The sequence below is a fragment of the Eurypyga helias genome, unplaced genomic scaffold (assembly GCF_000690775.1).
Source record: "Eurypyga helias isolate BGI_N326 unplaced genomic scaffold, ASM69077v1 scaffold45396, whole genome shotgun sequence".
Taxonomy (NCBI): Eukaryota; Metazoa; Chordata; class Aves; order Eurypygiformes; family Eurypygidae; genus Eurypyga; species Eurypyga helias.
Genome location: NW_010259339.1, coordinates 1 through 20,475, shown reverse-complemented (window position 1 = coordinate 20,475; position 20,475 = coordinate 1). Strand labels below are relative to the sequence as shown.

The 20,475-nt window shown below is 47.4% G+C and overlaps 1 protein-coding gene across 1 annotated transcript in view; it reads right to left on the bottom strand.

Moving 5' to 3' along the window:
* Nucleotides 1-16,722, bottom strand: part of LOC104511861 (BTB/POZ domain-containing protein KCTD20-like) — a gene marked incomplete at its 3' end in the record, with an annotated part of 22,874 nt that extends 6,152 nt beyond the window's left edge. Inside the window, exon 1 of the mRNA XM_010154640.1 lies at nucleotides 16,650-16,722. The remainder of the gene's footprint in view (nucleotides 1-16,649) is intronic.
* Between the last annotated feature and the right edge of the window lie 3,753 nt (nucleotides 16,723-20,475).

The window sequence follows — 20,475 nt, the reverse complement described above, 5'->3', positions numbered from 1 at the left end:
GCTGGATTTAGCTCCATTCACCACAACTCTCTGGGCCCGGCCGTCCAACCAGTTTTTTACCCAGCAGACGGTGCGCCTGTCCAGGCCAGGGGCAGCCAGCTTCTCTTCTGGACCAAAATGCTTCTGGAAAATAAAATACTTCTGGACCAAAATCTGGTAACCACACAGAAAGCCAAAATGTATTTCTTAAAACTGCGGTTTGATGTACTTAGGGAAAGTGTTTTGAGATGGGGCGGGGGGAATCCGTGTCGAGAGGAGAGGAAGCATCTTGGGAAAGCCCTTCAGAGTGGGTGTTACTGAGACTGGGTGAATGCTGGGAGGAACACAACCCACACACGGTCAAGAACTCTTCTTCCCCCCCCAGCTTTTCTGTACAGAAACAAGCTCCCGGATAAGACGGAGATGCTAACAAGCGCTTGCTTGGAACAGACTTTGCTCTGCGAGCTGACGAGAACTCTACTAAGAAAACTTGATAAGCAGAAGATTTACTCCTTAGGCCTTTCTTCCACGAGCGCTCCATGCCGACACGCTCCCCACGCGCTGCCCGCACCACCGCTCGACTGCTTCATGCGTTACTTCGCAGAGAGCAGGATTTCGGCAGGGAGGCGGATCGATAAGCAGCGAACGCCGAACGGCAGCTGCATGGAGGGACACTCACATTCTGCACCTTCCCAAGAGGATGCCTGGAAGCCCTACGGAGTGCTGTCAAACAGCACAACACGCCTACAGAGCGAGCCTCCACAGGAATCGAGTTGGGCTGGATGAAGGTCGCAATCGTTGTCCATCACCTCAAGGTTTAAAAGAAACAAGCACACAGCTCAAGAGACCCCGCGTGCCATTCAGCAGAGCCCTCTACTACCCAGAAATGATTTCTGGAGCTACCATCCATGTGCAGGAACCACATTACACTGATTTTCCCTGCTCCTTTCCCCCTCTCTCTTCTGCTTAATCCGCTAAGCAGGATTTTTAGGAAAAGAAAGCCCCAGCTGTTGACACGGTTCTCCTCGTTCTTTCCTATGACACCAAGTTTAGCACCAGCCAAAGGTGCTCAAATCTGAGGTGGAAAAATTCAGGAACAGACGCTCTTTGCAATTGTGGTGGTTCCTAAAAGCATCAGACCTGAATTTGCTCGTTAAATCTACGGGAAGCCAATCACTCAGCCCTGCTGATAATCAGTCGGGCCAGGTTAATGTTATTTTCCCGTCTCCTGTCCCCTCCTGGCATACCCAAATCCTAGACCTTAAGTCTCGGCAGCACTGAGGCACATGAGTAAGGATCCCTTTAGCACATCTGGCTGCTACAATTAACACCCAAACTAGTCATTTAACGTGACAAACACTCTGCAGTCCCGTAGGGAAACCAGTACATAAAGACTTCAGAAGGCCATACTTGGGCCTGGCCAGCTTACAAATGTCCTGGTTTCCTTTCATGCCTAGGATCAAGGTGAACTACCCCTGGTGAGAATGAATACCCATAAATAATAATTAGCACTATCCATCTTCAAAGCTTTTTACAAATATTAACTGCTCATTGCTCCTAACAGCTCTGGGAAGCACCGCAGGGAAGTCTCTTATGACAGAAAACAGGGACCTGGAAAGGAGAGATCATCTTCAGGACCAGGCAGAGGATCAGCCCCGCTAACGAGCCAGGCGTTACGCTGCCTTCCAGCGCGCTCACTGCTTGAGCGCCCTGACCGTGCACCCGCAATTACCCTGCAGTTAGCAGGACAAACACGAGCAGGTACCACCTTCCTTTAAGGTCTGCTTCCCTGCAGGTTTCCACCCTCGGGTGAGCATAAACTGGCTGGTACCACGGAGCTGATCATGAGCAGTAAACGAGCACCCTGACTTCTCAGTACCTTGTTTGGATGTTCAGATCCTGAAGGACCAGGTAGGGATCAGTCTGCAAGGGAGCGGAAGAGTCACAGCTGGTGGACAGCTGGATTGTCACGAATATCAAAGCTCAGTGTCCCATTCAGCATTAAAGACCTCCTAAACAGGCTGTCATATTTTTGTTTAGGTTTTTTTTTTTAAAAAAAAAAAAAGGAAATCAGTATCACAGTCCAAAAATCAAACTCCACATCTGACTCTGGCCATTGGCTTTGCCTGGCTTGAAGCACGTAGGTCCCTCCTCCCTCCAGAACACGACAACGTTAAGAATGAGCTGTGCAAGTGCACAAACATCTCTGTTCTCCAAACCACGTGCTGACGGTCACGGCGAAGGCATGTTTATTTGAACTTGCTTAGGGACAACGCTCTTGTTGAGAGAAAAATATGGAAGTGATATTTAGTATTTTTTTAAACACAAACTGGAATCAGAGCTTTATTTAGCAACACATTTTTGGCACAAAATCCATGCTACAAAATTTTTGCAGAGATAAAGAGGCTGATCCTTGTGCTAAGTAATTCTTAAGAAGAAATAAGGAAGCATGCTGGGATGTAAAAAGGCCGAGACAGTCTTTAGCACGCTGTCCTTCCCCACCCTAACAATTCTGAGGCACATCCAAATCCAAGGTGTATGGTACTCAGCCAGCTACTGGAAGGAGCTGAACAGCTTAGCTTCTACAGACCAATGTAAACAGTACAGGGATGTGTGAAAAAACCCTCAAATACAGTAACGTGCCCAGCAGAGAAAACCCATTTAGATGCAGGACATTTAATGTAGCAAAACATAACAAAAGCATCACTGCTGGTTTCTAACTTTTCATTGTATTGCTTGTCCTTACCCTTGGGGTTTTTATTTTTAAGAGCTGTTATAAAGTAGTTTCGGTATCAAGTTTGCAGAACTTCAGAGAAACTTCAAAGACAAATGATGAGAAGCTGAGCTGTCAAAATCCACTGAGGGGTACAGCCCTTTACCGTAACATCCGGCAGCTGATGTGCTGCTTTGCTGTCATCTGCCGTGAGGAGGAGGGAGTCGTAGGAGAGTAAAAATAGTAAAGCTTCACCATTCAGTTTGCGACCAGCACCCTGAGTGAATCATTAGCCATCTTCCACTCTTCCTAAGCCACAGCGTAACCACGATGACTTAAATAAAACTCCAAACAACCCATTTTTAAGGTGACAACACTCCTTTAAATCTACAAAAACATTCCCATGTACAATTATTCTCAGAAATATGAGCAAGCAGGAAACACGCACATGCAGGGTGTGCCTGACCTAATTCTACAGTCTACTACTTTAGAACAAGATGTATTTCTAATATAATCGCACGCCTTTCAAAGAAAGTTTAGCCTTGCTTTAATTTCTTAAAAGAGATCCTTGGAAAGTGCCAAAAGTTCAGAGAAACAAAAAAGGAGCAAAACAAATTAGCAGTGATTGAATTCCTCCTCTGGAGAGGAAAAGAGAAATCTCCCAGGCTTAAGATATACAACGTGAAGTGGTTCCGGTATGGAAGGATTAGGGAATCAGGGGTACATCTAAGCCACAACAGGGAGTGCAGCTCCGAGATACCCGAGCCGGGGGAGATGCGCTGGCCAAGGCTTTACTGTGCCGTACACAACTTGTGGATTTGTCAGCCCAGCTGCATACACCGAGATGGTAAACCTGGCCCCTCTCCTGCAGTACTCGCCACTCGCATTCACCTTCTCCCGGCTGGTCTGCTCTTGGGCACCCTACACTATTTTGGAATTCGGTTATGTAAAAAAAAACAGTGATTAAACCTGAGATGAAAAAAACATCATAATGGCAAGTAGGCAGCAATCCAACTTTTTAATTCCATAGAATCACAGGATGGTTTGGGTTGGAAGGGACCTTAAAGACCATCCAGTTCCAACCTCCCTGCCATGGGCAGGGACACCTCCCACTAGACCAGGTTGCTCCAAGCCTCATCCAGCCTGGCCTTGGACACTTCCAGGGATGGGGCATCCACAGCTTCTCTGGGCAACCTGTCCCAGTGCTCCCACCCTCTGCGGGAAGAATTCCTTCCTGATGTCCCATCTCAATCTCCCTCTTTCCATTTAACCCCATTACCCCTTATTCTGTCACTCCCTGCCCTTGGAAAAAGTCCCCCCCAGCTTTCTTGTAGCCCCCCAGGCACTGGAAGGGGCTCTAAGGTCTCCCCGGAGCCTTCCCTTCTCCAGGCTGAACCCCCCAACTCTCCCAGCCTGTCCCCATGGCAGAGGGGCTCCAGCCCTCGGAGCATCTCCATAGCCCTCCTCTTTTTTCATAAAGACCATTTGCTGTTGATCATCAGATGAGCATTTTCCCGGAAAGAGGGAGGAAGAGGAAAGAGAAATACTGCTCGTCAGCTCAGTGCAGTGGCAATAAAAATTCCCATCGTGGGGAAGCATTCCAGAGGGCTGTGCAGCATGAGAGTAATCCAACCGTTACAAAAATGAAAAAATGAAAACGTTATGCTCTATGAAAGACTGAGAACAGATCTGGGGTCTCATTCTGTAAATATGAAGGAAATCCACTGAACACAGCAGGTTTGAGTTTGCATGAATGAGACCAGAGTCAAACCCTAGGAATTTTGGCCCCAGCTTCTGTTCAGTCCCACACTTGTAACTTGGGAGTCCCTGAAGATTTTATAAACTAAAATGGAGAAAGTATGGAAAGGAAACAGCATAGAAGGCACTGGAAAAAACCTGCCAGGCTGTGCCTGCTCGAGTCCCGTCAGAACCTCCTGCCGTATGCTCTGCTTTGTTCCCTTCTGCCTTCCCACCAAGAGGGAAACAGCACCATTAGGAAACTGCAAAAGGCAAAATAAGCACAGAACCTGCCTATTAAAACACATCTTCAGTACAAACTGTATAAAACTCCTCTGGAGTTTAAAATGCAAGACACTGACTTCCTTTTACACGTTGCTTTCGTTTACAAGCCTATTTATTTTTTAGTAGATGAAGAATCAAAGTGGGCAATGGGCCCACGTGCCAGTTTTGCACACTTCACTTTAGAAAGGCACTTCTGAAGCAACAACACATCCTGCTTTTAAATCCTGCTCCATCCTGCCAGCCAAATTCTACAGTCTATAAACATTTGAAGATTCAGAGGGTCTCTCATTCATTAGCAGGTGGCGCTTTATTTTTTTTTTAAGGCATTTTTCCAGTCGTCAAGTACAAATTTGGTTCCTCACTATTTCTCTTTTAAGCATAAAAGTACCTGAAGGGGCTACAAGGAAGCTGGGGAGACTTTTACAAGGGCCTGTAGTGACAGGACAAGGGGTAACGGGTTTAAAATGAAAGTGGGGAGGTTTAGATTAGATATCAGGAAGGAATTCTTCCCGCAGAGGGTGGGGAGCACTGGGACAGGTTGCCCAGAGAAGCTGTGGATGCCCCATCCCTGGGAGTGTCCAAGGCCAGGCTGGATGAGGCTTGGAGCAACCTGGTCTAGTGGAAGGTGTCCCTGCCCATGGCAGGGGGTGGGACTGGGGAGGCTTTAAGGTCCCTTCCAATCCAAACCGTTCTACGATTCTCTAAGATGTGTCTAGGAGATAAGTTTTTATCCTCTTCTAAAGGGTGAAGTCTCACACAAGCAGGCAAGGTGGTGTCACCAGGCTGCCCTGGGCAAGGGTACCTTCCAGCACCCCAGGCACTGCCTTGTGCAGCTGAATCAGACGGGACGCTCAGAGCAACGTGAGACTTCGCAGGTCTGAGCTTGGCCACTCTCTGACAGCTGTAGATTTGCCTGTACCACAGGAGAACAACAAGTGCATTCACCCAAATTACATCAGATAGAAAATCTACCTGGAGCCTTTAACATGCTTTTCCCACACCTATTAATGATCCTCGCTTCATTTTCTGCTACAGACACAAACATAACCAGACAATAAAAGGGTGATTTATAGGTTGAACTAGCACAGGCACATTACAAAAGGCTTTTCCCTTGTTATGAAATAACTCTATCAATAGAGAGTGGATTCATTTTCCATCTGGCTTCGAAATATAGATGGAAAACCATCCAGCGGGACTGATGCAATGCAGGACAGCCTGCAAATTCTGGCAAGAGACAGCAAGAAGGCTGATGAAATAAATGCTTGATTGTATTCTCCTATTCTGTGCATAGTGCTTCACTGTTAGCAAAGTTTACAGACTTACTCGTTTACTTGAGTCTTAACAAAAATCCACTGTTTCTACAAATGCAATTCAAAACTGCAGCCTGCAATCCGGTGTTCACAGTTTAGCACCGCACATCCGCACCCTGGCTTAAGGCCCACCGTCCCCCAGGTCCTCCCGTAACCGCCAGTGCCTGCTCTGCACGCCGAAAGACCGCGTTGTCACTGATGGGACCGACCCACACCAGTGCCCCACACCGACAGCGTCATTTCTTTTGCCAACCTACAATCACCAAGACTCATACACACAGAAAACTCGATGAGATTTATTAACTTGAAGTAACTTTTCCAAAATAGGAAAGTTGTACCGTGGCAGCCTCATCAACTGGAAAAGATGAAGTGCATCCAGGAATGTCCTACCACTGGGTGTCTCGGAGTGGAACAAGACCTCTGATTAAGGCAAGAGGTTAATGCTCTGATAGGGCTACTTCCCTCCCCGTGAGGCTCGCAGGTACTACTGTTAAAGGGCACAAGCACGCAAGCCAGAAAGGCTGTTTCACTGCTCACGCTACTGGGTTAAAGACAGCCATGTGAAAAATCATAGTTCTTACCTCTGCTCTTCATAAAGAGCTTCTTAACACTACAGCAACGCAGATTCGCTAGTGCTATGGGATTAAATTCCAATAAACAATTTAAACAAAGCTGCCCTTGCCCGTATAGAATACACACCTCCTTTCTAGGCAGAAGGACGGAGTACGCAGATCTGACCAGGGTGAGGGAATAAAACCTCTGGTGAAAGATGAGCTGTTGCAAATATAAGCAGGATACCCTTCTCTACAGACGAGAAAAACAAATGTTCCCCTGCTAACACACAGAACACTGAGCTCAAACTTTTAAGCCAGGTGACTCCTAGGAGTTACTCTTTGTCTTCACCTGTGTTAGATTAAGCACAAACAGTTATTAAAAAACCTCAGCAGGAGCAACAGCAGCAGTGTTTTGCCCTGTATTCTCTGTTCCACCATTTTCTTCAGAACTGCTTGCAAGCTTTCAGAAAAACACGTCTTAACAAAACACAAAATCAAGACCTACCTTACCCCTTTAAATTTTAAAATGTTATTTTCTCCTTAGGCAGTTTAACTTGGTTTCAAATCCACACCAATTCCTACATCCACACTACAAGAAGCCCAACTTCTCAGTAAGCTACACCAAAAAGCGCAAAGGACAACAGCATTCCTGAGAAAGCTCTAACCCCAAGTGCGATGTACCTGCAGCCATCAGACCTTCGGAGCAGGAATAATCACCCCTACTTCCCATCGTAACCTTGGAGCAAACCCTCTGCCAGTCACCCCCTCCAACACCACAGCTCCTTACTTACTGGCGGCTCATATGTTCTCAGTGCTACCGGCACCAATATCCCAAAATCCTTTACCAGGGGAAGCACTAAGTCACAGGACGCTCCAGAGTTTAAACTGTGCAGCAGCGGTCACTCCCCCAGCGCCCAGATGTCTGATTCATGTAAATATTTCAGTTTAAAAGTCCCACCTCCCCAGCTGATTCATGAAAAGCTGCAATAGAAGAATCCGGATGGTAACAAACAGCTTTACTTTAAGCCTCCTATTTTCAGCAAAAGCATCCCCCAGGTATCTCTCCCCAGAGTCCTCGTTCAGCCTCTTTTTGCAGGAATTGTGCGGTAGGAAAGGCACGGATTTATTAGACTGTTGAGGCCATGTGGTTAAACACACCCCTGCCACTCGTCTGCCACGCACCCCTTACGCAGGCAGCAAGGCACCGAACCCCGGAATCTCCGAATTTGTACAGAGCCATGTGCATATGGATTCCCAAGTCCAGCAGACCTTGGCCACGTGCCCCAACAAGTTTACAGTAACCGAGGATAAACGGAGTCTTTCTGGTACGTCGGTGCCCACGAGACGCCTTGCTGAGGAGCCCCAGTAACAGCCCCTCGCAGTGCTCAGGTGCCCACGCTCATGGCACATTTACGTCACCCGGAAAGCTGACCCTCTCTCAGTTCCAGCACTAACATCCATCCTGCTGCTCTTAATGCTTCCCTCAAGATGTATCGGAGCTCTCAGGCTGCTCCAAACACAACTTGACAGAACAACAGAATTAAATCATAGAACCATGGAATGGTTTGGGTGGGAAGGGACCTTAAAGATCCCCCAGCCCCCCCCCCTGCCATGGGCAGGGACACCTTCCACTAGCCCAGGTTGCTCCAAGCCTCATCCAGCCTGGCCTTGGACACTTCCAGGGATGGGGCATCCACAGCTTCTCTGGGCAACCTGTCCCAGTGCCTCCCCACCCTCTGCGGGAAGAAGTCCTTCCTGATATCTAATCTAAACCTCCCCACTTTCAATTTAAACCCGTTCCCCCTTGTCCTGTCACTACAGGTCCTTGTAAAAAGTCCCCCCCAGCTTCCTTGTAGCCCCTTCAGGTACTGGAAGGTGCCATAAGGTCTCCCCGGAGCCCTCCCTTCTCCAGGCTGAACCCCCCAACTCTCCCAGCCTGTCCCCATGGCAGAGGGGCTCCAGCCCTCGGAGCATCTCCGTGGCCTGCTCTGGACTCACTCCCACCAGTCTACATCCTTCTGATGTTGAGGGCTCCACAGCTGGACGCAGCACTCCAGGGGGGTCTCCCCAGAGCAGAGCAGAGGGGGAGAATCCCCTCCCTCTCCCTGCTGCCCACGCTGCTCTGGATTCAGCCCAGGATATGGTTGGCTTTCTGGGCTGCCAGCACACACGGCCGGCTCATGGCCAGCTTCTCACCCCCCAGAATCTATCACGTACCATCAATAATGCCTAATTTTTAATGCAAATAGAGCCTGAAGTAGAATATTACATTTATCCTGACCCATGCCAGCAATAAAGCATGTGTGTGCTGACAAGTTTTGAAGCCTGATGATTACACAGCACCTGATTAGTGAAAGACACCTTAAAAGATATTGTGCTTAAAAAGAAACCAATCAATCCAACATAACAAAACCAAGTTGTCACTAATTTACTATCTCACTCATGTTTGTACTGTATGTACATAAAACATCCTGCAAGCACTTGTTACCACATCTGGTTTGGGGGCAAGCTTTTCATTCTTTACTGCCCAATTATCTAGTCTGTCCAGATACAGGTGCCATAAAGCCCTTGCAGCCTGTTAAGGAGGTTGGGGGGATGTACAGGACGAGCAACAGTCTCTAACCACGAAGGTACATTGTCCCACACAAGGTGAGGCAGTTTGCCATCATTCAGGACTAAAAAGCCGCACACAGCACACACACTGCTCAAAATCAAGGCTTGTTGCGCTTCCAAAGCATGCAGAAGAGCACATTTATCCCAAAAAATCAGCAAGCAGGAGACAGCAGGGTACAGGGGCTGAACACGCCGTAACCCCCCGCCTCCTTCACCGCAGAGGCCGTAGAGCCAGACACCGCAGAGAGCATCTGAAGCTCGGTACCTGGGGCTGTTGCCACCAGCACCGGCAATCCTGACCTGCAATGCAGGGTCCCAACACCCAGTCTGCAGCACAAGAAAGGATAAACTATGATATTTGCGTTTGCCATGGCAACTATCCAGCGTGGGTCCTCTTGAGCTGAGGACTGGTGCGTGAAGCATCAGTGGATACCGAAACACACAACAGCGTTAATACGACTGGATTATTTTACAGCAGAATATTGGGAGAATACACAGACTACAGCACAACTCCTCTCCTCACTGAGCTTTTCTTTTCCTACAAAAAGTTTGTTGACGTTTCACCCATAGCAAAAAGCACCTCCTTGCTTTGACTCTTATTTTAGAAAGGCTGTGAGCTGCTTAAAACTCCACCTTCCTTCTCTGGAAGGGATCCCAACAAGTAACTGCTAACTCATTCCCAACTCATCTGCTACAACGCCAACTGCCATTCATTTTTAACCAATTACATGGCAGCAGCTTGAAAAACTAACAAGAGATGGCAGATTTTTGAAAGTTGAATGCAGTTAGTTCACCAAAGAGATTTCAGAATAACAGAACATACAGCATAAGAAAAAACCCCAAGCCCCAAACAATCAGGGAAGCTGCACACTGATTAATGAAATGTAATTACATTTGAAAGTAAATACTTCAGGCTTGAAAGAACAGTTTCTCTGTTTTACAGTCCAGGGGAGCTCAATGCTTACTGATGGATCGGGATAAGCTCTGATCCACCGACACACCTCTGCTGTTGTTTCAGGGCCTGCCGGAGGGCTGTACAAGGGGGATGGGAATGGGAAGAGCACACAGCATAGCAAGCCAGCCCCTCTACCCGCAGCCCAAGGCCTGGGCCAGGCGCTGCTGCCAGTGATGAAAGTCCAGAGGCAGCTTGTGTGAAAGAGCAGGACCAGGCTTGGCAAAGCGCAAGTGTCACCACACGGCACAGGAGATCTTTACCTAACTTAGGTAGGAGACAGGCTGGTGTGGGATCCTGCCAGGCTGCTATCTGGCATCCCCACGAGGCGCTGCTATATCTCGCCACAACAGCCTGCTGGGCAAGCGACTGGAAGCCGGCTCAGATAAAGCCAGTGAAGGCAGAGCTGCCCTGTCCAGCCACTCCCTAGGGGGAGAGGAAAGGAAAGCAGAGACGAGCAACCTTGTCTGTAGAAACAACAGGGTTCTCTGAATCCCAGAACGGTTTGGGTTGGAAGGGACCGTAAAGCCCACCCAGCCCCACCCCCTGCCACGGGCAGGGACACCTTCCACTAGACCAGGTTGCTCCAAGCCTCATCCAGCCTGGCCTTGGACACTTCCAGGGCTGGGGCATCCACAGCTTCTCTGGGCAACCTGTCCCAGTGCCTCCCCATCCCCTCCAGGAAGAATTCCTTCCTGACGTCCCATATCTCAATCTCCCTCTTCCCATTTAAACCCGTTACCCCTTGTCCTGTCACTCCCTGCCCTTGGGAAAAGTCCCCCCCAGCTTCCTTGTAGCCCCCCAGGCACTGGAAGGTGCAATAAGGTCTCCCTGGAGCTTCCCTTCTCCAGGCTGAACACCCCAACTCCCCCAGCCTGTCCCCATGGCAGAGGAGCTCCAGCCCTCGGAGCATCTCCGTGGCAAATGAAGCAGGGCGTCTAATTCCCATTAAGACTCAGACAATAACAAAAAGCCAGACCCAAGGCCTCTTAGGGTGCAGCTGCACTAGCAAACTCCACAAGTAATGCTAAAGCAATCGGAAACCAAAATAAACAGAGGAGTTTTATTTAGCACAATTGCAGCTCTTTAGGAAAGCACATCGTGATGTATTTTTAGGGAGGCAAGAGCAGAGGCTAAAATTTCAGCTAGGTGAAGCCAACCATTAGCACCCTCTCGATTTATGTCAGTGGAGAACCTGATACCTTATTTTCAAGAACTGAAAAACATCTTGCTCAAGGTTTCCAAACAACCAAGGTTTACGATGGTACATTGGCAAGACACCTCTTGCTTTGTTTACATGTCTGGATCAATATTTTACATGTCAAGCATAGTTCTAACACTTTCTAAGAATATTCCATTACATTCTTTCTTATGTGACTAATAATTCTTTCACAAAAAATATTTGGCTAGTGTCAGGTTTCAGCAAAATTAGCCAGGAATTGTAGCCATGTTTTGTGGAAGTTAAAAAAAAAAAAGGGAAAATACCACTAAGAAAAATACAGAATTGAAAAAGCAGAGACGATGCCTATTTCAACACACATAATGAGGTGTTCGTGCAGGGGAAAGGTGCCCATTTGGGCACTGAGTAAGGTTGTTCTTGAGAGTGGAAAGTTCTAAAATTGAAATGTATTCCAGAACAGTCCATTTCAGCTCATTTTTAATCTGACAAGCAAGCAACCCATCGATATTCTAGCCAGAACTGCAGCTGGCTTTGTGAGTGTTTATCTCAGACAACAAGCATAAGACAAGGACTTCTTAAAAACTGCTTATTTCTAGGAAACAAGTCTTCAGAGACTGTCCTTGTGAGGAACATTCAAGTCTTCTGCTGAATAATCCAAGAGATTCACAAATATGCACATTCCAGTAGTAGAGCTTATGCATGATATTAATAAATGCTTAACAAGAAGATGGGTCTTACTGTGAAGGCTGCTAATTACAGGGTCTATTAATGTACAAAGAAGCGCTCTCTAACCCCAGGATTTCAGCCCAATCCTGACCAGACGTGACCAAAACCGTGACATTTTAGAGCTCTTAACGGGGACGGTTTGCTCTTTCCAGGATGGCACTCAGCTACATAAGGCACTTACAAGAAACCACCACCACCAAGGGAACTTCTCGGAGGTAAACCTGGATCAAAAGTCACACGGGCAGAAGTCTCGGCACACGACACCAGCAGGTGAACGCTTCTTCCAGCCCCGTCCGCAGAACGCTGCTGGGGCTGGTACTGTCAGGGCTCCAGCTGCTCTGGGGATACATGAAGCCTTTCAGTCTCACAGCTGTCAATCTGTCTGACCTTAGTTCACAGGAGGTTTTGTTTTCAATTGTTATTTTTAATTTAGCTGTGAGAGTCCTAATTAAAGATAGCACTAAGTGTCTGCAACACATAGGGTGAGAGACTGGAGAAGAATATTTTCTGCACTAATAATACCTTCATCCTTCAGAAACGCAATAATTCCACTCTGCAAGTGGTGAAATGGCATTTCCCATAGTTGTCCACAACACCTTTAAAAAGGTCCTGGAATAACCTAACAGCACAAAGCAAAGACAGAGACAGATGCCACAGCCATGGCATATTAACCAATTTTCTGAAAACAACTGAGTTTCAAACCCAGCTTTGACAAGGAGAGGCTCACTGCATGATCTTGGCGAGGAACATTTTGTAATGGGGACACTTGACAGACAAGGTACCATTTAAATATAGCACAGCCCTAACGCACTAAGCTCTCCGCAGCGTTAGAATTACCAGTAACCAGAAATGCAGTTTCCCCTTGCTCACCCAACACCAGGTAACAAACATAATTAAACTGGTTTCACTTCAGAACCCTGCGCAGCTAGCCATCCCAAACGCAGCTGTTTATCACTGCTGCTGCAGTCTGCCAGCAAAGCTGCATGTAAATTTTCCTCCCTACAAAATACGTCCGTTGAGGTCTTTGCGAGAGAGAGACATCGCACGGCGCTGCGAGAGGAGCACCATCTTCAGCAGGCTGGGAGCGGTGATGCAGGGCTGACTCACACCTTTTCCTACCACTCAGCAGCCCGAACAGCACGTCCGACCACAGCCTCACCCGGACGTTTGAAAAAGGGCAGATTGCTGCGGGGAGGGAGGCAGACCCCGTTACAGGATCTGAAAGGGGGGACGACTCTGGGATGTGAGAGTGAGAAAGCCTCCTCTCTCACCTAAGACATGCACATCGTCAATAATTTTCTCCGTTAGCGCAGCATCCAAATCCATGGCTTTCGCTCACACTCAAAAGGGTTTCAAACTGCTGAGTGGAACAGCTTAACCCGGAGATACGCAGCACTAAGGGTAAAAGCTAAAACCTGTCTAGTCCAAAATGACTCCAACACCAGCTAATGTACGCCCCACAAGAATGGATCTCATAGAAACTGTGGAGATTAGCAAACACTTGAGGTTTCGGTGCTTTATATTAAAACTGAACCATTTCACAAATATACCTGAATCAACTGATCTGAAGATCGCTGAGTAATCTCACGATTTTTCCTATTTGCAACTTGGTCTGTCTGAAAGGAAAAAGAACAAGGTAGATCCTACAGAAAACAGCCTGTAGAAGAACAAAGACTGTGCTCATATATATTAAAGAAACTCCATAGATTTAACAAAACAAACTGCAACAGCAAAGCAGCACTTCCTGAAATTTAGACCATCTGTATTTTTTTTCTATTCCTTAGTTGACCTCCTGGACAAAATTACAAGAAACAAGGCCAACTTTTTGACAATCTCCATAGACTCCTTTCCCAACACATGCAGTGAAGTCTTCTGAAAACCGTATCTGTGTAAAAGGCCTTTGCTATCGTTAACCTCCACCCCCTGGGTCTCTATCAGCCGCTAACACCTGATGCAGCATGGCCCTCTCAAACAGCATTAGGCTACGAGGAGGTTTGCAAGTGCCTGCCAGAACATTTCTGTCAATGGATTACTGATTCATTCATAACTACCAACTGCTAGAGCAGATAACATTCCGGGCAGACATAACCTTTTCCATGGCTAGAGATTATGCAATGCCATGATTTTTAATCCACTCATCCAGGGGAAGAAATTAGCCAGCTTTCTCATCAGCTGAAGCTTCCTCATTCTGTGTCCTGCTGTTATCTGTTCCAGTTACGATGAACCAGCAGATGAACTAACTGCACATGGACTGGGAGACTTGTAGAATCCACTCAGATTTTCCAGTCCTACTAGAAACTCTGTTGCTGCAGCCATTGCAACACAGTGGCTGGGAACAGTTTCCCCTCTTCCTGCCTCTTCCTTACTCACCTCCTCTGTGGACCTTTCACTCCAGTTTCTCCAATCTACCGAAACACCCTGAGCGAGAACCGCAGTCATTCAAGTTATAAACCAGACGCCACTTAGAGAGAAATAATGCCAGCGATTAATAAACCGAGAAAATCACCGAGGTTGGGACACATGCCGCATCAAGGCCATCAGCAGGACATCCTACAGCATCACGTGGGCTCAAGGCTGATTTCGGGCAGTGTCACCAGCTGTTGCCCCATCAGAGTGAGCCACGGGGCTGGGCTCCAACAGACCCAGCTACACTTCCTACATCCAGAATTATATTTAGGGAAGAAACCCTCCTTTTACTAAACACGGCCTCGCTGTTTTTGCCTGACTCATCTGTTTTTCAAAGCTACATTGCCAAAACTTTACGTACAAGCAGCATCACCAGGCAGCAGCGATCAGTAATTATCACACACCCTTTCTTACTGCCATCACAAGAGCTGCCTGCCGCTGGCCTTGCAGGTTCCCACGCCGCTCCGTTGTGACGAGCGTTAGGCACAAGGGTCAGTTCTGCTGGTTTTATGGCTGCCAAGCTCTACTTCCTTCCGAAAACTCTCTGATTCAACGGATTACACTACTACATCCCAACACACGGGTCAGGGACGTAGCGCTGTTATCCGAGAGCTAGTTGGTAGCTGCATTGATTTCCCAGTTCTTGCAACATATGCTTTCGCCACTGAAAGTAAGATTTACCAATTTTAATCCTTGTTAGCCCACAAACTGCAAAGGCAGATCTGACTCAGAGAGCTGTGCTCTCATTTCTCCATCTTTACTCGATTTTCTTCACCCCTGTTTTTTGCTTCTTTTGGCTATTTCAGTGTTGGATCCCAGGCAGTTTTTTACTCTCACAGTAAATTGCAGACTAGTTCTCCACTCGCTCTGACAGCGAGATACATACGACCTGTTCCAATTCATAGTCCACAACCCATTTCCATGTGGAATAGGAAAACTAACACAATGACTTACCATTCCCACACTCAGGAGCAATCAGTGGATTAACACCATTTTTAATAGCTGCACATTACACATTTGAGGTTGTTTTGAGGGCAAAAGCCAGGGAAAAAAACAACCCCAGTCACTGCTGAGGAAATTCCTGAATGTTGAACTTAACAGTTACAGCCCATGGTCAGTGCTGCTTCTCGGACTAACAGCCACTGATTTGACTTCAGGCCTGTGCTCATGAAACAGCCACCATTCAAAAGTCGTAGCCCTCTCCTTGACAGGCAGAGCCAAAACCCACCCAGGCCAACACTCATTCCCTGCTCAAGTCAGAGAACACATCACAACTGCAAATTAGAACTGGAACAGGAGAGAGGAGAAGAAACAGCCACGAAAGCCGATGAAATGAGACATGGGGAAGGCAAATCCCAGGACTTCAGTTACAGCATCTGTAATTATTTCCCTGCAACAGGCTCCTGAAACACCCCCATGTGAAAGCCCACTGCGCTCTGCCTTTGTGGTTCTGCTACGTTACCACCCAGCCTAGGCCGCTCACCGGGCTGCTGCAAAGGAATCCCAGTCCAGTTCTGCGGGTACGGGCTCACAAGGTCTCGACAAAAAACACCTCCCTGCTCCTTCTAGACCTGAGACTACAGGACATACTCCTCATCTCACCCTCCTGTTATATCCCCCTTCTTGGAAAAGCTGGATATCCTTTGACCCTCCAAACCAGTGGTCCTTGGCGTCTCCTCCCACCATGCACAGACACATCCAGGGCTCCATCGTAGCTGTGAGCTGCCTCCCTGGGGAACGCGTTGGGGCAAAATCAGGATGTTGGGCTCTGCAGCAGAGATCAGCCCACCAGACATTCTCATCTCAGAAAACTGCAGTTTTGGTAGTCAGGCTGCTAATGTGCCTTCCTCCGTGCTGCAGGCTGGACGGAGTCCCTCCTATAGATCCCCCTCACCTTTTCCTTTTCCCTGGGGTAAAGCAGGGCATGCTTTAGCCCTCTCTGTTTACTCTGCAGCACAGGGGTTTGGGTTCAGCTCACCTCAGCTGCCTCAGTTACCAGTCCCAGCTCTTCCATACAAACAGTGGGAAGAAACAGGCACTGGAAGGTGATTTAGCTCCTCAGAATGCAGATGGGATCAGTCTGGGCTATGGGACAGAAATGAAATCTGGGAATTTTTCAGAACTGGGAGGCTGTTCAGTAGACAATTCACATGGTGAGGCTGTCCAAAAGCCAGGGACCCACGGTTATACTAACCTTGGCAAAAAATGGTCCACAAGCTCTAGCCGACTGTCATGTTGGAATCAGACAGGATGTTGGGATCAGAAACCTGAAATCAGAAGAAGGATTTTCATCAGCAATCTGTCCAAGTGCCCCCAAAAACTAGGTATTGCAGTCACCTTGCTTCTACAGGAAATTTTACCAAACTGGTTAATTTCTGAACCCATTATTAGCTCTGGTTATGCTATTTATGAATAAAATAGAAGAGAAAATGGTGGTGGCTCCCCAGCCCTTTACATTTCCTCAAAGTACTTGTGCTTCTTGTCCAGATATGGGTTAAATTAGACAGTAATGAACTGATCCTCTTGCTAAATTTACTTTCTATCAAGCAATTCATTTAATAATCAGGAGATCCTTTAGACAGCTGAAGTGGCCTTTATCAGCAGGCACCAATTCAGCATTTTCCCTGTGAAGAAAGAGCTCATTGTCCACACGCTCCTCTGGGATCTCTAGGCAGAATGCAGCAGTTCTGGATCCATTCCCAAGCTAACGTTTTAGGGAGACCCACTTTGCATTTATCAAAAAGGAATTTACTTTCTAGTAGGGAGAAGAGTTTCTGAGACTGGCTTTGGCAAGAACACATAGCTAGGAGAGGCTGCACAGGTACATGCTAGTTCAGGTAGCTCTGCAACTCTCTGCTCACACGTTATTTGGTCCTGAGTCGGCCTGTCATTGTGCCGTGACTTTCATAACAGGACTGCAACTCCGTGATGCGGTTATTAACACAGCACCACTTCTACCTCCTGCTAGGCCAATATTCCTTTATGATCACAGCTTTTGGCAGAAGGGGGCAGAGGTGGTGTTAATTGCTATACAGCACTGAAGCCTTACAGCAAATTCGTTACAAAGGGTGAAGTATTATTTAACTTTCTCTGCACCCAAATCCTCTACTTATGGGTTTTCAGGCATTTAAAGTGGATTTAACAGCATTACTTTTAAACAATATTATACTCAGCCCCCTTTGACTGGGTGGCTATACTGCGAGTTAAAGACTTGGCTGCCTGTCATGGGGACATGGAGTGAGTTCAAGATGAGGTCGAGTGACAAACACATCCCAGCATGCCCCAAACTTCATGCTGAAAGCATCAACTAATAAAACCAGACATCACTCTTCCTCCTCATGACCTGTAAAGACAGACTGAATTGCCACACAAAAAAATGTTACAATATCCTGAACAGAAAGCTCAAAGTTGGTAGTTATGAAAGCTCTTGGATTCTGGGAAGGCAAGACGGAACATGCTGGGATATGAAGGCACAGCTAAAAGACAGGCATGATGAGATTTATGATCAAATTGGCTAAAGAAAGAAGGTTTCTCAATGCTGATGGTTAAAAATACTTTGAGGAAGGAAACAAAGCAGTGTGTAGCTCAGGCAAAGCTACCTCTGGAGCACAGACCAAGCGAAGTGTAACCCTGACTCATTTTACACTGGACACAGCCAACAAGCTTGGCCACGTTCACATGGATCTTAGATGACAAGTCTCTGTTAGCACAATTACGACCAGTGATGAGGCTTCCGAGTTTTGAGGCTCCGTAATTACCATCTTACCTTCCGCTCAAAGAACTGTCACAAAACCTTGCCAGAAAAAAGCCCAACCCCAACAAAACCCAAAAACCCCAACCACTTTCGCTACCTGTAGGTACGTGCAACCTACATCAAAGAGGTCAAATGTCTTTGCTAAAGCTTGTTTCTCACCACTGGTGAGAAGTATATAAGTAACTGTTTTGGTCCTTTTTGCTACCACTTCTTCCAGGTAGACACCTGCAGCTTGACTGGGCCCGACTGAAGGCCACTCAACTTTATCCAGGGTAATTACAAAGTAGAACGCTCACAAGACCATAAAATTATGTGGTGAATTCCTGCCAGAAAGGTCACTCCTTTTAAGCCCAAATCAAACAGAAAACTCATCCCTTTCTACATTAGCAGCAAAAACAGTACTGAAAAAGATCAAAAAGCATTTCCGACTTGAAACAAACACTAATGCGACTAACCCGACGCACACCTATTTCCATAAAAGCATAACTAACTTCAACCTGTTCTTAATTGCTTTAAGATAAGCTGAAATATGGCTGGACACAGTCTTCACCGTGGATTGGATTTCACTTTGGATTAGTTTGCATAAACTGCTCCATTTCAACCATAAGATCAGATCACAGGCGGCCTTCTAACGTGGCTGCTGTTACAGAAAATCCCGACGCACACCTATTTCCATAAAAGCATAACTAACTTCAACCTGTTCTTAATTGCTTTAAGATAAGCTGAAATATGGCTGGACACAGTCTTCACCGTGGATTGGATTTCACTTTGGATTAGTTTGCATAAACTGCTCCATTTCAACCATAAGATCAGATCACAGACGGCCTTCTAACGTGGATGCTGTTACAGAAAATAAAGACAATTGCTGTACAGGCTGCTTTGAGCATTTTTTTAGTAACATACGTACATAGAAGTTGTAAACAGTATCAGTCTATTTCAGTAAAAGGTGGCTTTTTCTCTAAATCAAATTGCTCCACTGTAATAAAGGTAAATCGAGTCTGAAGAATAATAACGAACAACCCCTTACAAGAAGCTTTGCTTACAGACTAACCCACAGGTTTGCAGCCTAGTAATTCAGTTTTGATGCTTACGTCATTGAAAATACTTCTACGAACACCTGAATGTAGGTGACTGTCAGCAGTGAAGTCTCCCAGCCCGAGCACTGGGGTAAACAAGGACACACCTCAAAAGGGAGAGCTCTGCCCTTCTGTTGATTCCCCAGACACGACTTCCTTCCGATTAACAGCTTGGGATTGCTGCTAATGCCAGCAGGAAGGACTGTGACTTTGTGGTGAGGATAAGGCAGGCACAGGGAACACAGGTGAATCTTCTGCCTTAAAGCTACAAGAGGATTTGTGTTTGCAGCAACCCTGGCAAAGCAATTCAGACACTCTCCTTACAGAAATGTGTTCTCAGCTTCCCAGGGTTATGCTCAAGATTGTTAGGCCTTCCCTGAAAAGCCTAAGGTGACTGAGCAGGCAGTAGAGAAAGCAAGAGCAGGATCAGAGATGGGGAAAGTCACAACACAAAAAGATGCCTACGAGCAGAGGCTGGCTGAGGTCTCACCTACTGCACCCTTCGGGGGAAAACCCCTTAGAAACTCCTGCTTTGCTTTCAACCACAATGGGACCAGAAAGGATGGAAGAAAGGGAAGGCAGACTCAAGCCTAAAAACATGCTTAAGAATAACAACGCACCAGCCTTCAAGCCCAGAACATGCGTAGGAGGGCAGCATGACCAACCAGCACCCTGAGAGCAGGGTGCTTTCTGCTCGGGGGGTGGTGGCCGCAAGCAGCAGTCTCACCGAAGGGCACTGGGCACGCTCCAGGCCCCGAGGCCTCCCACACAACACAGGGGAAAGGGGTAACGTGTCAAAGATGCAGGTGTAACTCAAGGAATAACAGTCCCAGCCCCCTGCAAACACACACCAGAATGTCGGAGAGGCCCAAAGGCCCTCTCTCCAAGTAAACACGGGGCAGGGGGAGGGATCCCCAGTCCCATATATGGCCCTTGCTCAGTGCACACAATGAAGGCCTCAGACGCACCTCCCCACGGGCCCACAGACGAGCAGCTCCCCCCCTCCAGCCCCAAGACCCCTACAGAACAATGGAGTACACTGTGACCCCACAGACCTTCCCTCGGCCCCCCGACATCCTCCTCAACATCCGCAGGGGACAGGGAAGGCCTCTCCCGAGCCCAGCGTGCCCCCCTCCCCCGAGCGCACACTGTACAACGGGCACCCTCAGAGCACAGACAGGGCCGGGAAG